The sequence below is a fragment of the Agelaius phoeniceus genome, chromosome 7 (genome assembly GCF_051311805.1).
Source record: "Agelaius phoeniceus isolate bAgePho1 chromosome 7, bAgePho1.hap1, whole genome shotgun sequence".
In the NCBI taxonomy this organism is placed as follows: Eukaryota; Metazoa; Chordata; class Aves; order Passeriformes; family Icteridae; genus Agelaius; species Agelaius phoeniceus.
In genome coordinates, this window is record NC_135271.1 from 45209651 (window position 1) to 45224021 (window position 14371).

The window sequence follows — 14371 nt, forward strand, 5'->3', positions numbered from 1 at the left end:
TCTTCCCCTGTTTTGCTTCTGAGAATTTCATTAAAAACTGGGAGGGGGAAAATACAGTAAACTCCATTTTGTATCTTGCAACTGCTTGTGTTAAGGGGCTGGGGGAAAACTGAATCAGCAGAGCACCCTTAAGGGGCAAATTAGTTTTAATTTTAAATTTGTAACACACACGTTTTCAAGAAGCAAGCACTTTAAGTATTTTTAGAAGGAAATGAATGTGGGGAAGCACAATTTTATGCTCATTTTACCATAAAAAACGAAGGATGTTCTGTAAATCTCTCAAACAACTCCCTAATAGAGTGGAGAACCACATTTTCATGTGAGAATCACCCTAAATTGTACAGTGAGACACTGCTATTCCACAGCAGGGTTGGGAAGTACAGTTTGTCCATGGACTGGGATTTGCACAGCAGTCTGTGCCAGGGCCTCATCCCTTCCCCAATTCCATGTTTTCCTGGCTTGCACCCCTAAAAAATTAATCTGTGGGCTTTCTACAGTGGTTCATTGAGAGTAATGATATTAAACCAGCACAATACTGATTGGATCAAGTTTGGCTTCAGGACACCTGTATTAAAAATATACCAGAAATGATCCTGAAAGCTCTTCGTGCATTGGTGCCTCTTTCTGGCTAAATACACGTTTGAGATATGAAATGTGACCCTGGGTAAGTGCAATCCTTAATATTGCATCCCCATGTTTTTCTCAAGGATGGCTCTGAGCAGTGCTTGTTTTTAAATTGGAGACTTTCCTTTTTCTTTTCATTTCATGAGCACATAAACCTGGAATAAACATTCTAATGCAGGTACAGGAGGAAAAAAAGCTGGAAGGAGGGAGGGAGGAGGAGGAAGAAGAGGGAGTCTTTTGAAACAACGGGCAAACACCTGGGCCTGTGTCCCTGTGATAAGTAAAGGAGAGCTTGTGGCTCTGCTGCTGTGTCAGGTGATTGTTTCCCAAAGGAATTCCCGTGGCAGGTTTGCTGTGCAGGGAAGGGAACAGCCCCATGTCCAGGAGTGAGGCACAGCTTTGGAGCGATGCCTCAAGGGCTGGGGGCAGCCACAATGGGGCTGAACCCCTCCAAAGGGCCCAGGCTTCATGCACGTGTCCCTCCACATCAAACACATCTGCCCAAGCAGCTTCAGGGCTGTTCCTTTAAATCATACACAGGAAAATATTCTCACTGCTCCGTTAATTACTCCAGCAAATTGAACAAATGCACTCACAGCTCGGCTGCTGTCTCCACTCCTGCATTGGGGTAATTCATGCTTGCAGCCCATGATAGGATTTTTAATGTCATTACACAGTAGGGCAAAGTCTTCATTTTTAATAAAAATACAAATGCTGAAATGAAACGGATTAATATCTAATTTTACATCTTCATTTACATGATGTGCAAAATTATCTTAAATATTTGTTATGGATGGAGTGGCTTTCCACCAATTTAGGCTTCTTTTTTTTTTTTCATACTGGAGAATGTTAACAGAAATTGTAGCATAAATCATTGCCTTGTAGAGTACCAGAAGGTGCATATAAAAACCCATATCTTTACTGCACATATTTCCCATTAACCATAATCTATTAGTAATTGAAGTTCATTACAAATTCTTGTAGACTTTATTGCTATCATGCTGCATGACATGGTGAACCTGGCTTGCATAACAAGAAGTCCTTGCTGGGAAATATCCTATTAACAATGACAGTGCATTTGTCATTGTGATAATAAATCCAAAGCTGCCTGTAGATTATAAATTATTGCAGCGCCATTTCCACTGTTGTACTTTAAAAGTTTTGTCAGCACTTCCATTTTCCCCCCTCTTTATGGGCAGTTATAACTTGACCATAAGAATCTGCAGTGAGCTGAATCCCATCTCACAAGGTCTCACTCTCAGAGAGTGTTTCTTCCCCCAGTGAGATTCATATTTCAGCCACATGAAAACCTTGGAGGCAGAAGCTGTGTTTGTGACAGATTTTCAGGTTCTGCATTTGCACAGATTTTAATTGGAAAGCCCAGGCCACTTGACAAGTAATTTGTCCATGATATTTCTAAAGATTGTGGTAAAATTAAAAGAATTCAGCGAGACAAAAAGACGGGAGCTCGGCTGAGCTGAATGCTCGCTGGTTCAGCACCTGAAAGAGCTTCTGTCCTTATCTCCAGGTGCCAGAGACTTTGGGGAGCCATTGGGTAAACCCTGCTTCTCTTCAGAGGAGAAACTGGAGAGAAGTGATTCTCCCCATAGGCCTCACAAAGGTGTTTAGAGGATTAATTACTAACGCAGAAATCCAGGCATGCACTCAAGCCATCCTTCTCCACGTCTGCGCAATTCTTTCCTGTGTAAGTTTTAAGTGTTATTAAAAGAAAATTGCTATAGAGTTGAACTTTAAGTGTTAATTATGACTCGAGATATAAATGACATCAGGTCAAATCATTCACAATTTAACTCCCTAATTGACTTCAGCTCTCTGCACCAAGGGATATCTCTCTAGCTGAATGCATCTGTCTATCACATTTCTCAAGTGCCTATAGCAATGCATCCAATTAGCTGGACGTAGCCATTATGCCTCAACAACTCCTAAATAGAGCAGGATGAAGCCTTCATCTCCCTGAAATAATCAAGGAAATTTTACCTCTCACCAGGCCAGGTTTTCACATCATCCTGCAGTACATGCTCTGTTTTTAAGTACTGTTTGCAGGTGTGGATAAGGGATCCTGAAGTAAATATGATAATTTTCTTTTCACATCAATAATGCCCTTCATCTCGCAGTGCCCCAAATTTCTTTAAAATCTTGATGTGCAAAATCACTTTGCTGCACCTCAGTGGTAAGTGGTCTCCTGTGTGAAATTCAGCAGCTGTTGGATCATCCACGGCACCATTTCCCAACGATTCCTGTCAGGATGAGGAGGAGGAAGTTGGCAGTCAAATGCTGAGGAGCAGAAAGCAATTTCCTGGGCTGGTACCGAGCAGGGGCACAGGCATTCCAGCAAAAACTGTAATCAGCTTCCCCTCTTCCTTGGCAGGAGAGTGGGGGGACATTGGGCTGGGACGTGGGGCTGGCTCAGGGTGAAGACCTGGCACACCCAGCAGCTCACACTGGTGGTGGGACACAGTGTCTGCCATGGATGGGCTTGGCAGCAGCTTTGCGTGGCAGTGCCCTGGTGCTGCCCAGCAGAGCTCATGTGGAAGGCAGGGAAGGATCTGATGGGTGGAAAGGGGAACAAGGTGTCTCCCCTTTTTGCTTTAATGGGAAGCAAATTTCTCTTTGAACTCGCAGATGGATGTGAATGGTACCCAGCACAGTACCCAGTGAGTGTGTGGTACTGCTGTGAATTACCATGGTGCTTTGTTCAAGAGCAGTAAACAGCTCTAAAAAAATTATCAGAAAAAAAATCATTCCAATGCATTGCAGATTTCTTACCCAATGTTGTGTGTTTTGTTTGTATTATCTGGGCAAAGAACACCAAAACCCAATGAAAACAGAATTAAACAAATTAAACACTCTTTGAAATCCCTAAACCTAAACCATGTCATCTTTCTCCGTTTCGAAATCCTCAATCTAAAACATATCATAGTTTTCCACTCAAGCAGAATAGAGAGACCTAATATCTTAATGCTATAAATACATTTTGATACTTTTATAACCACGATTTTACAGAGGTCAAAGGGAGGTATCATTTATTTTGGTGAGGGTAAGTAGGCTATTGGCCAGCAGATATAATCCCTTTGTTTTCTTAAAAGAAAAGGAAATGACAGCGTCTGGAGGCTGTTTCAAGGATCCCGTGTGCTACAGTGGATCCTGGCGGAGATGAATTAGTGGCCAGGGTATAGGTGATCTTGCCAAAAATGAATAGCAATGCAATTTATCATACCCTTCTGTAATTTATCTCACCACCATGTATTAGATTAGATAAAGACAGAAAGACATGTGAATTGGATGGACTGGACTAATACTGAAAACTTACACCTGCTTTTATTGAGGCTGACAGGAAGATTTCTGTTGCCTGCATTGCAATCAGGATTTGGCTTCACATTTTTAATTTGCTTTGAAGTATGATCTTGTCCAGCAACGAGAAAAAAGCTAACTCAACATTAAAGTTTGTTGATTGTGTCTGCTATTTCTTTTTCAATACAAATTTGTTCCATCATATATTTCACATTCAATCAATTAGAAAGTGTAAAGCTAAACAAAAACTCCTCAACACTCAGAAGCTTAAAAAGAAGAGCAATAAGCAGCTGTGAAACTGCTGCAAACACTCATTACATGCTACACCGTTTTCAAGGTAACAAACCAATTGTTTATTTTGTCCCCTTCCAACAAAATCCATACTTCAAAATCCACTTTTCTTACCAAATCAGTCTGTCTGTAAGACAAAGAGTGTGCAGCTGGGAGTGTTTACCTAGAACAGCAGAAAGATGTGCTACACTGCCTTCAGATTCAGGAGCAGCAGCAGCAGCCACCTTCTCCAGGCTCGTTGGGAGCAGTGATTGATATCTGTTCCTTTGCATTGCTTTCCTCTCATATCTCTTTGTCCTGCTGCTATAATCGATCACAGATTTTTCCATCAGGCTTCATGTCAGATTAGGATAGTGAACATGACTGGCTTAGAACAAACTGCTTCCAAGTGCACCCAGGCAAGCCTGGGACCCAGCTGCTCTAAAAGCCATTGTTGTGGGCACATCCACAAAGACAGTGCAGCCAGAATAGGCTCTTCTGGCAGGGCTTTGGGATGGCTGCTCTCTGTGGAACCTCTTGTGATCACATTTCCACGGTGGGGTGGGTGTTTTAAGTGAGGGGCAATTCCTGGCTCATCATTTTCCTGATTCAGGCAGAAATTTCTGCTTAGGACTCCATGGATGTACCTGGCAGGACCTGCACACGTTTTCTACCTGTGGCTGGAGTTGCAGTCACACACAGCTTTTGTGTTTAGTGCTTTATGTGTGCTATCAAGAACTGCAAGGAGGGAAAGCACAACAACTTTCCCTGAGTAGAAAGAGATTTTAAACATTCACTGAGACCAGTCTTCCCAGGAGAACTAAAATATCAGCTCCTTACTCAAACAGTTCTTTGGGGGATTAGTGCTTGTTTTTATAGTGCCTAGCACAATTGAATCTCCATCTTGGTGGGTGTTTTAGGTGCATTTGTTGTATAAATAACAATTTTTATTTTAATGTGAAGAACAGAGCAGAGGGCTGTAAGGATTTGATCCAAATTTGGATCAGTGATCATGGATGAGCTTGCTGACAGCAGATGCTGTTGCTCAGATCTACAAATCCTGAAAGAGGAGTTGACCCATGGCAGCTGGGTGACCTCTGGGACTTCTCCTAGAAGAGGAACAGATACTAAACTTTTACCTGGCTTCAAGAGAAGATGAGAATGTAGTGAATGAGAAGTGTTTTAAGGAGATCACCCAGTGCAGGACATCCCTGACCTGAAATAGGTGCAAAATTACTGAGGCAAATTACCCCAAGTGCTTGCCCTGTACATATAAGATGCATAGGAGAGTCACTGCTGGGTACCTGTGACCACAGCTGGAGAAATACTGAATAAATAATCATGATGATACAAACATTTAGAGCTTGTTGTAACCCATGTAACAACCACCCCTGGAGTTACTGTAGAAGACATTGTGACAGAGAGGTGTTGTTACCCATTTGACACAATAAACCAACCCCTTTTTCCTAACAGTGATTGGCATCTAACCCAGGAGCAGCATCAGGCCACTGCAGGCAGTGCTTGCACAGGAGCAGGAGCTCTGGCATCCTGCATTTAATGCCAGGGAAGACACAGGCAGTGGTGCATTAGTGTAATGCTCCTAAACAAATTCTGAATAAAAGGTGTTTTGCTCTGCATGTGTAAAAAACAGGCACTCCTGAATTTTGCCATGTCAGAGCAGGTGCTAAGAGTGCCTGAAATTACAGCTTTCTGAACAAAAAAAAGCCTGAGAAATCTTGAGAGTTACAGAATATTTCCATCAGGAGCTGGGACGGGGATCTTTCCAGAAAGATGTGAAGTGCTGCTGAGATGGATGTGCTGCCAGGGCAGAGGGCAAACTGTGAGATAAATGCTCAGGTGCTCATGGGCTGCTGTAATGCTGCACCAGGTAATGCTCTGGGGGGGTACAAAGACAGGATTGAAAAAAGCACAACTAAAATCTTGCACTCTGCCAGAGACAGGGTTTTCAGCACAGACTTTGAAGTGTTTCTGTGTCCTACAGGTCCTGGCTACTCTTCCTCTTGCCTTGCAGAGGTTCTGAGGCTGTGCCTGAAGACAGCACTTGCCTGAGGAAGGAACAGGGGTCTGCTGGAAGGCAAAGGATGATGGCCAAAGAAATCTGGAGTTTCTTACCTTGCAGGTGAACCTCAGGCTGAGCAGCTGATTTGAACTCTTGGGCAGCTAACCCACCCAGCAGGAAAGGTTAACCCAGGTTACTGAGGGAAACCTCATTTTGGGAGGATTTATGGAGAGGGTACAACTGCCCTGTGTGCAAGCAAGGGCCCCAGATGTCCAGATGGTTTAGTGTTCAAATGGCTCATCCCAGTGTAGGGTCATCCATCACACATTGCTCTGGACTCCCAGGCCAACACATACAAAAGTCTGTCTCACAATAGGCACAGCCTTTTCAGCTCCCATCTGCCCACAGCAGCCCTTCCAACGTTGCTAATTACATCCCTGCACTTGATTATATCAGCTACAGCTCACCCAGAGGCACAGCCACACTGGTGTGCCCCAGGCGGGATTGTGCTAATAAACAAAAACAAGCACAGGGTCTCTGTTTAAAAGCCCATTTCAAAGCCCAAAAGTTGGAAGCTCAACCTCTGGACAACCACACTCCCATTGGTGTTCCAAGACTGCTTTATTTGTTTCCATTTTCTTGCTGTAATTCAGTTCCTCATGGATAAGTGGCAGGATGCTCCCACTAACAGTGCATGGAGGGGTCAGTTTCTTTTGCAGAGGAAAAGAAAGGAAAGGAGAGAAGGGAAAGGGAAAGGGAAAGGGAAAGGGAAAGGGAAAGGGAAAGGGAAAGGGAAAGGGAAAGGGAAAGGGAAAGGCAAGGCTGAGAATTCCAGGTCTTCCCAAAACAGGTGTCCAAGGGGAAATGGTCCTCTCAGGGAAGAGGTTCCTCTCAGCTGTTATGAAAAGCATGAAAAGTAATTAAAACAACCTAAAAATAGAAAGGTCTCTTTTTTCTTGCAGCCTAAGCCAGCAGCCCAGGCTGCCCAGGCTGTCAGCAAGGTGCCCTGGGGCCATGCCAGGAGCACTGAGGGCCCACACCGAGCCAGGGCAATGCAGAGCAGAGGGGTTAAATTACCATTTTCAGGTGTTTATTCTGGTCACTGGACATGTTTATGTCCAGGAAGAGAGGGCCAGGATATTCAGCAAGGGCCGTGCAGCTGTGCACACCCCAGCACTTGTCCCCTCTCCAAAGGATGGGTGAGACCCCCATGGCAGTGGGAGCTCCAAGAGCTCAGTGAGATGGCTGCTGAAGGCTTTGTAGGCTCACAGCCACGGTGAGATTTAGGAATGGGCTTGGAGAACAGCAGGCATTCAAAAAGAAGCTTAGAATGCCTGGAAAGGAAATTTGGCGAGTGCACACCTTAGAAAAATCTGATTGTACCAACAGCGTGAACATAAAAGGAGCAGGGAATAGGAACTTGTGTAATGGAGTTCTAATTATAATTCCTTTTGTTTTCCTAAAGAACATTAAAAAGCCATGATGTGACCAACGACTCAAGCCCAAAAAGTACTTCCAATTTTATTTTTATGCTCATCGGGGCCCTTTGTTAATTTACAGCTAGTGAAATAATAAACAAAGCTGATCTCCTCATTTGCATCTGACACTATGGAAATGGTAATTTTTAAAAGGTTACCCAGAATCTGTGTGAAGCTTTGATTTCTGTCATTAGCATATTTAAGTCTAGTTTAAGAAGTGTTTCCTCCCTGAAACGCACATTTTGCTAAAGGCTGTTTTGTGCCCATAACCATTCTGCTGCTCTCAAAATATGATGCTCTAGCAGGCCAGAGCCAACCTGTGCACATGAAATAAGTTTAGTTTAATGTTGTGTTAAAAGGATTTGGTCTCTGGAGCAGTCACTCTGCTCAATAACATGTAATAATCATATGTCTTCTATTTAGTTTCCATTTAACTTGCCCCCATACAAGCAACGAATCCAGTTTAATTAAATGTTCTTTTAAACAGCAAAAAATGACACAGGTTTGTATTTTAAAAAATCTACACGCCACGGGGCACCCTCAAGACACAAAATCCTAATAAAGAGGCTGTAAGACACACAGCTAATAACAGAGAGCCAGTTTGACATTTGCAGGGTAATTTAGTGAACCAAGTGCTTCCTTACAGGCTTCATGTGGCTGCAGTGCCATTTAATGGAAGATGAAGAGCCATGTTTATAATAATGCTAATAAACAGCTAATCTGGAAATTGGGCTGGCATGTGGCAGAGGGCTGTTGTGCATGTGCAATAAATGCTGAAGGCTGTCAGCTGATGCTGGAATCCTGCTGCAGCATTAATCAGCAGCCTGGGGTGGCCAGGCAAGGCTCGGCCTCCTGCACCCCATGAGTCCCTAGGCTGCTCATAAGGTGTGGAAAAATGCACATTAACCATAAGGGATGATAACAAGGCCAGGAAAGGGGCACTGCAGATGCCCCTTGCAGAGCTTGAAACAGCTCTGAAGCCCTGGCATTCAGGGGAGTGGCTCTGAGTTCAACAAGTGCTCAGTGCTCATCCCCATAAGGGGTAAAGAGAGGCATCAAAGCCTTTGAGACCAGGCTGGATGGGGCCCTGAGCAACCTGGCCCAGTGGAAGGTGTCCCTGCCCATGGCAGGGACCTGGAATGAGATGATCTTGAACGTTCCTTTCAACCCAAACCACTCTATGACTGACCAAGCATCCCCTCTCAGCTTTATTCTTCTCTGATAGTGTAAATCTGGTCTAACCCTGGCCAATTAGTAATTTAAATCCTCTTTCATTGAGGGCATCATAAGGTAGAAGAGGTAAATGAGGTAGAAAGGAGTGGTAAATGCTTATTTTTCCCCTTTAGAAGAATCAGGATCTTTAATAAAGTAAGTATTAGGGCAATGAAGAAATAAACACTGAAAGCATCTCGCTCATTACTAAAATGAAAATGCTTGCTAATATATGCAGTGCACCTGGAAATGCCCATTCAAGTAATTACAAAAGGGAAAAACACCAGGGAAACAGGCAAGCATGAAGACAATAGCCATTAGAAACAATATTAAATTAAGCACGCCTTTTGAGATCTACAAATTCACTGATTAAATTGTGCATTACAAACCCTGCCTTGACTTCACTCAGCTGGAGTCCTGGGGCAGACCTGCAACACATGAAAACAGCCTCTTGTTTTGCATTGAGATGAAGTCAGGGCTGTTCCTAACTCTACTTAGTCCTGGGGTTTTTTAAAGACACAAAGAAATAACCTTTTTCCCCCCTAACCCCCCAGATTCCAGCTAGCAGAAGGCATCACACTCCCCCAGTCTGTGCAAAACAAGGGCAGAAAAAGCTGCCATGCAGCATTAAACTTGGCAAATGGCACAAAACCCATCCAAAAACCAGCAGGAACCTTCTCATTGATGAAAAGCCCTTGAGTGTGGCCACCTGTGAGTGTTTGGGTGAGTTTGGCTTCATCCAGGACAGGGAGCTCCATGTTTCCCCACTGAGCCCCTTCCCACTCATCTCTAGGGCAGAGCAGCTTCTCACACAGTTTTGGCAAAGGTGCCTCTCACAGTGGGGCAGAGCAAGAGGGGAATTGAGATATTCCCCTCAGATATTCCTGCACCTGGGACAGCTCAGGGGGCAGCAAATGTGAGCTGTGGCTCTCTCAAGGCACCCACAATCACAGGGATGTTTGAGTGTTTGTGCAAAGAAAGGATGGAATTGAGACCAAAACGTGACCTTCCTGGTGACAAAACTGTATCCTCTCACAGAGACATGAGAAATGAGGGAGGACAAGTTTATTAATACATTTATTGGAGTGCAGGGTTGTTTATCACCATTTTCCTATTGCTGATGAGATTTCCAGGGCTAATGGAAACTCTCCCACTTTGTCCCGTTCTCTGAGAGATCTCCTAAAATTGATTGTGGAAGCCAGCAACCACTTCCAATTGATTTTGTGTCATTAACCATTAAAAACTGTGTGCAGCTTTCACAGAGTTCTTTCTGCTGGAGAGTGGGCTTTTGGCTACCAGCAATCCCAGTTTGCTGCTAAAACAATTAATTGTCTGGGAGGGGAGTAAAATAATATAGAAAACTCTTTGAGGTGATACTTTCTTGTAACAACACACACACACATATAACCTGTGCTCCTTCCTCTTCCAAAACCCCATAGATAGGCAGTTGTTAATTTTTTTCCAGCTTTTGGCTTTATTTAGTGAGAAGAAAAGAGCCAAATAAAGATAATTTCTGCTTCTATCCACCCAGCTCCTCCTTGTTTTTCCCTAGAAAATGAGGTGCTTCTGTTTAGTTTGTTTTTAGGGAATCTCCTAATACACTTCCTCCCCTTTTTCCCTCAAAAATTTCCAGCAAGCCAGAAGGAAATAGAGCCTTTGAGAAGCCTTTGGTCCCAGGATAGCAAAAGTTGAGGGCTCCTCCCCTGTTCCTCAGGTCAGTCCCTCCATCCAGAGGCAATCTGCAGGTGCAGACAGAAATTCCCATCGTGGCTGCTGATGGGCAGGGGAAGCAGCGAGCTCCTGTGCAGGCTGTGGGGCTCATGCCAGGTGCTGATCACACTGAGGCATCTCCAGGGACATATTTTGGCAATCTGTGTAGGTAAATGAGGCCTTTCCCAAAGCCAGCCTGTGAGAAGTGAATTCAGGATGAATTCAGGATGACTCTGTCCCTTTCATACCTAAATAAGAGAACTCTGTGGCCTGAAGCTGACAGAAGAGCAGGAGAAAACTGGAGTCCCACAGACCCTTTTCCCTCCACAAGCCCATCAGAGAGGGCCCTGTACACCTCTCCCACATCTTTCCTGCTCACATTTCCACTGGCTGTACCCAAAGCCCACAGCACTGATGAGCTGCTGAGGGGTAGATGACAAACCAGCCACCTGGAATGCCGCTGAGGGGACAATGGGGAGGTGACAAACAGCAGGACCACCTGGAATGCTGCTCTGCTCAGGTGTCCTGGTCACAAATGGAGCAGCATTCTGACTGAGGGATGGAGCCTCTGTTCCTGCAGGGAGCACATTCAAGAGGACAGCTTTTGTTTCTGGCTTGGTAATTAAGGCTTGAATAACCCATAAAGTGACAGCTAACATATTAAACACCTTCTGTGTCTTAGGAAGCACAAAGTAGGTGTCCCAAATGGAGGCTCATATGGCCCAGCTGCCTCAGGCCATATGGTCACCCTGCTCCTGGCTGTGCCACGTTCAGAGGCACAGCAGGGTGACAGTCAGGGTGCTGGCCTGGGCCAGGGGTGGTGGCACACGTGAGGGTGACAACCATGGTGGTCACAGAGAGCCCTGCTCCACGTGCTTTCTCTGTTAGGGTTTGTGGACTTGGTTCAGCTACTCAATTTGTGGTATGTGGAGCAGCCAAAATAATTCTATGCGAAATAAAGAGCTGAGAGCAGATGCAAATAGAGCTAATAATACAGTCATTAGGAAGGGAGCCAAGGCACAAATTGCAGAATTGAGTGTGAAAGGAGAAGTCAGGGGAGGGAAAGGACTGTACATAGCCTGTGCTGCTCAGGGGACACAAACATGTCCCCAAAGAGCAGCTGTCTGTAGCAAAGGGACAGCAAGAGGCTGTGTGGCCAGACCTGTGGTCTTGGCACAGGACAGGATGCCAGCAGGATGGTGCTCACGTGGAGGTTGTTCATGGCCCTGCCTTTTGGGCTAGAGCCCAACAAAGAACAGCAGCAGGCAGGGCAGGGACATGCCACACCACACATTTGTGTCACCTGTGGAGATGGGACAAACATCCTGCTCTCACAGAGGTGCAGGACACACCTGTGAGGGGTCATTTGCTGGCACCAACATGGATCACCATTGAGCTGCAGCCAGGTGTTCCAAAATAGCAAAATGACAGCCCAGGAGAGTTGGGGTGGTGATGAAAATAACCCCCAATCCTTGGATGGGCATGGATAAATGCAGTGTGGGAGGTGGGACAGGTTTGTCCTGTCCTGTGGAGGTGGCAGCCCCACAAACAGAGCTTAGCCCTGGTGTGCTTTGTAATGCAGGCACAACAGCACAAGTGGTTAACAGCAGCAGAGCAGTCAGGGATGTTTTACTGCCATCTGCTTGATAGCCAGTGTTTCTGATCCATCTAAGGTCAGCAGTGCATTTTGGTTGGCCCTCAGGTGAGAGCTGATGATAATGCAGCCTCTCCACTGGCCCTCCACTGCACCTATTTAAAGCTGCTCAAAGAGCCTGAGCAACTGCATGTCCTTAAGCAGAAAACTTCAAGTGCCTTTCTGTGCCAAGTGCTCTTCAGATTAGACCAACCTTCAACTTGAAATGGGAGGAAAGTCCTTCCAAAGAGTAACAAGAGGGCGATTAAATACACACTTCATAGATTCATACAATGGTTTGGGTTCAAAGGGACCATAAAGCTCATTCAGTTCCAATGCCTCTGCCATGGGCAGGGACACCTTCCATGAGGTCAGGCTGCAAAAATCCCTGTCCAGCCTGGCCTTGGACACTCCCAGGGATGGGGCATCCACAGCTTCTCTGGGCAACCTGTGCCAGGGCCTTACCAGCCTAACAGGGAAGAATTTCTTCATAATATCTAATTTAACCCTGCACTCTGTCAGTTTACAGCCATTGCCCCTTGTCCTGTTGCTCCATGTCCTTGTCCAAAGCCCCTCTCCATCTCTCTTGGAGCCCTGCTAAGTACTGGAAAGGGCTCTGAAGCCTCCCTGGAGCTGTTTCTCCAGGTTAAACAACCCCAAATCTCTCAGTGTGCCCCCAGAGCAGAGGGGCTCCAGCTCCCAGAGCATCTTCCTGGCTCTTCCCCATCTTTGTTCCAAGAGATCCATCTCCTTTTGGTGTTGGGAGCCCCAGAGCTGGAGGCAGAGCTCCAGATGGGGTCTCAAGAGAGCACAACAGAGGGGCAGAATTGCTCTGTTGCCTTCCTGGGAAGTGCACATTTTGCTGAGTCACGTTGAGCTTCTCATCAGCCAGTATTTGTCTATAACATCTTTCTGCCCAAGATGATCAAGTCAATTCTCCTGTAGATGAGCATTTCTGCTGTAATAAAAATGCCGTGGAGCAAACACAATGCAAGTCCACACTTCTGAAGTATTGACTGGAATGATTTCTCTCCACTCTTCTTGCCATCAGCTTTCTCTGGTGGCTCCCATCCAGTCTATTGCATTCTTAAAATGAGGAAAAAACCATCCCAATTTCTTAATCACATGTAGTGGAATGGTAGTGATTTCCCTCAATATCTCTCTGTGCCTCTAGGGAAATATAGTCTAGGCCAATTTCTGGCATCTCCCTTTCCTAATCCCCTATGTATGCCAAGGCAGAGGGTTTATTTAGTGGTGTGGAAATGTCCATGACTTCAATAATTTTTGCCTGCTCTGTTTTCTCATTGCTGGAGGAAAAATGTTAAAGGATTTTTGGTTTTCTGTTTTCCTTTTTTAAAAAATAACACTATGAATCAAAAAATGAAACTTTTTCCTAGAAAGTTTTTGTTTTAAGTAACACCTAAAATTGCAGTAACAGAATGGAATATGAGACATATTCAAACTCATTTGATTGTTCCCTTGAAGGATTTCAATGTACATAATGAATTTTCCTGTTTAGCTGGAGCACTCATGGCCTCTGCCAGAAGTTTCTTATCTTCTCAAAATTTTAGGCTAGAGAAATAATTTTCTCTCCATAATACAGGTAGGGGACCAAGATGCAAAGACTTGAACCAGATTTCTAAAATCATTGTTATCTCTAAACATGAGAGCAAAAACCAAATGGCAGCTCAGGAGCTCATACTGTGTGAAACCAAGAGGAGTTAGTAAGTATTTTTATATCTTTCAGTACCTGAAAGTCCTCCTGGTGAGGACTCAGTCCACATCCAGAGATGATGCAGACACAGCCAAACATAGAGCAACACATGCAGGAAGTGTCACACTCACATTCTCTGAAAAATCCCTTCACCCAGGATTTTTCTCCTGGGAAGCTGAGAAGCCTCAGAGAAAAATGAAAACAATTCTTATCTCATTTGCTTCTCCTGTGTTTTGCTCATGTGGAATGTGTTTGGAGATTGTTTACCCACAGGTGATTGTTCCATTGGATTCTGGTGTGAGTTGTTTTCACTCATTGGCCAATCAGTGCCAAGCTGTGTTGGGACTCTGGAAAGAGTCACAAGTTTTCATTATTATCTTTTTAGCATTCTGTAAGTC